We start from the raw sequence: 3588 nt of genomic DNA on the forward strand, positions 1-3588 counted from the left end.
TCTATTGGACATTTGAGTAGTTAAAAGATACCTACTGTGAGATATTGTAATACTGCATGATAATTTGAGAAAATTTAAGCATTTTTGTTGTGATAATAATAAATTTTTGTTCATTTTTCATCGGACTTGTGCATTCATTTCATAACGAACTCGTACGCACGCAACAATTTTTGGTGTCAGAAGTGGGATTTGAATGCCAATAACAAGAGCGATGGAAGAGCAATTAAGGCAGTTGATCTCAGCCTTTACCTCGTTGAAAGAAGATATGAAATCTAATCAGAAAAGGATTGAAGCGGGACAAGAATCCGTTAAGGAAGAGATAAAGGCCATTCAAGCTGGTCAATTAACTTTTAAAGACGAAATAAAAGCCGTACAAGTAAAGATTGAAGAAAGTCAATACGAAATGAAAAGAGAAATTGCCTGCATAATGGAAACCAAATTCGATGCTATGGAAGGCAGAATAGATGTGGTTGAAAATAAAGTTGGGCAAATTGAAGAAAAGGTTTCTTCCGTAAAAGGTCAAATTGAAGAAAGAGTTTCTTCGGTGAAAGAAGAAATAGAAGAAAGAGTTTCTTCTGTAAAAGACCATATAGAAGAGCGAGTTTCTGCCGTCGAGCAACAAATTGATGATAGGGTTTCAGCCGTTGCGAAAGAAGTTGACACTTTAAAGAAGAGCATAGCGAACGAAAGAAGCAATTCTGAGGGTTTTAAATTCTTACCGATGCCTGCTCGTCCATCTCTGCAGATATCCACATATGATGGGAAGACATACTGGAAAGTGTATAAAATACAATTTTCTATCCTTTAGGATGCGAATGCATGGGATTCCCAAACTAAGGCCTGCCATCTCGCAGACGCAGCGATCTCAGATCTTCTCTGAGAGCAGACGCAGCGGATATCCTGCAGACGCTTCCGGAATACCAAAGACTTGACTTCGAAGCTTTATCCGGCGCATTGGAACTGCGCTTTGGCGAGAAATGTTTAAAAGACTACAGCAGGCTTCAATTAAAATCCCGTCAACAGAAGCCCACCGAATCACTCCAAGACCTCGCCACAGATGTTGAAAAGCTGTCCCACCTCGCCTTTACGGAGTGCCCGAGAGAAACGAGGGCAATCCTGTCCCTGCAGTACTTTATCGATGTCATCCGAGATCCCGAAACACAGAAGGCTCTACAAATGGCGGATGTTAAAGATTTGAAAAGCGCTTTAGTGTACGCCATGAAATTCGAGGCAGCCCAGCAAGGCACTCGTCGAGACCGCCACCCCGTGAGAGCTGCTCAAGTCCAGCAGCCAGAGAATCAAGTCACTGCTCGTCTAGACGATTTAACTAGACAACTCAACGCCTTGAGACGGAATATTGGTGATAAGAAACCGACCGTTAAGTGCTGGAACTGCGGTGCTGAAGGACACATACGACGAAACTTCAGAACACCCCAGGGCACGGATGTTAAGACCGCTCCTAGCAAGCAGCAGGGAAACTAATTAGTGGCCATCTCGTGGGGCGGAGGTTGCCAGATAATGAAAAGCCCCAGTTTAAAGCGCTTCAGATTTCTGCAGTGAGAGGCGGCAGTAATGGACTTTTTGTAATAGGACATATTAATGGAGTTCCCTGCAATATGACAATAGATACAGGAGCCAACGTTACCATCATTAGAAAAGATTTGGCTCAAGAATTGGGAAGCAAACTTATCTGGACGCCGCCCTGCGTTACCCTCCAGACTGTGTCCGGTGAGAGGATCGATATCGCGGGGAAAGTGAACGTTAATATCAGGTTTGGAATTGACGCTTACCATCACATCGCATATGTAGCAGACGTTACAGATCCTTGCATACCCGGATTAGACTTTTTAAGGAAATATAATTTTTCCTTGGACTTTAAAAATAATGAATTGCATTCTGCGTCTGAGGACATAACGTTATCTGGAATTAATAATGCAGAAGTTAAATCTGTCCACAGAATCATAGCACAAGACAATATCACAATACCGGCAAGAACAGAAATTTTACTCCCTGGATCTATAGCCGAAAACAGAGATTTTCGCTACGGCATCATAGAATATCCCAATAACTGTAATACCCCGAAAGGAATACTAGTAGCCTCGACACTCGTCGACTTATCGAGAATGGTTATTCCTGTGAGAGTTGCCAATGTAACTGAAAAGGCGAGAGTTATTAAGAAAGGCGACGTGGTTGCAGCATGTACTCCAGTAACCAGCGTTGAAAGAAAGAGCAACATCCCAGAACCCGTGTCCTCAGAGAGCATTACATCGGAGTTATTGCAGAATGCGCAATTAAACGATGAAGAGAAGAATGCTGCCGATCGCGTCATTAAAGATCTTCAAGTTGTTTTCTCCCGCTCGTCTTCTGACGTGGGTCGAACTAGTTTGACGAAACATAGAATCGATACAGGCGATCATCACCCGATCAAGCAACATCCAAGACGCCTACCGTTTGCTAAACAGGAAGAGGTACGAGCACCTTTAAAGGATATGGAAGAAAGCGATGTTATCGAGCTTTCAGCAAGTCCATTGGCATCTCCCATCGTTCTTGTCAGGAAGAAAGACGGCTCAAAAAGATTTTGCGTTGACTATCGCCGGTTGAATGAGGTTACGAAGAAAGACAGTTACCCTCTTCCTAGAATTGACGACATTTTGGACACTCTTTCTGGAAGCAAGTGGTTCTCAACACTTGATTTAAAGAGTGGTTATTGGCAGGTAGAAATACACCCTGATGACCGAGAAAAGACGGCATTTACTACTAGACAAGGGCTTTGGCAATTCAAGGTGATGCCGTTTGGACTGTGTAATGCGCCGGCAACATTCGAACGTCTTGTGGAGACTGTTTTGAAAGGCCTTTCCTACGAAGGCTGCCTGATATACTTGGACGACATCATCATCGTCGGAAAGAGTTTTGAAGAACATTTAGAAAATTTTAGGAAGGTGCTTCAGAAACTGAAAGAAGCCAAACTGAAGCTGAGTCCCGCTAAATGCAAATTGTTCCGAAAGGAAGTGACTTATCTGGGACATGTCATCTCTGCAGAAGGTGTACGCACGGATCCTGAAAAGGTATCAGCGGTTAAATCCTGGACACGTCCCGAAAATGTCCATCAGCTGAGAAGCTTCCTAGGGCTTTGCACCTACTATAGGAGATTCGTGAAGGACCTTTCTTCCATCGCAAGACCCCTTCACAAGCTGACAGAGAGCAAGCAAACGTTCTTGTGGACAAAAGAATGCGAGGATGCATTTAACAACTTAAAGGAAGCTTTAACATCTGCTCCAATCCTGACGCATCCTCAGCTCGACAGACCACTTATTCTCGACACGGACGCGAGCAATGAAAGTGTCGGTGCGGTTTTGTCCCAAGAAATAGACGGCCAAGAACGTGTAGTAGCGTACTGGAGCAAGTGCCTGTCTAAACCGGAGAGGAATTACTGTGTCACCAGGAAAGAGTTGCTCGCCATAGTCAAAGCTGTAGAACATTTCCATCATTATCTATACGGCAGAAAATTCCTTCTCTGCACGGACCATGCCTCATTAGCCTGGCTTTTAAATTTCAAGAATCTTGAGGGTCAAATAGCCAGGTGGATAC

The sequence above is a fragment of the Stegodyphus dumicola genome, chromosome 11 (assembly GCF_044657685.1).
Source record: "Stegodyphus dumicola isolate Sdum_Otavi_A_Nest chromosome 11, ASM4465768v1".
NCBI lineage: Eukaryota > Metazoa > Arthropoda > Arachnida > Araneae > Eresidae > Stegodyphus > Stegodyphus dumicola.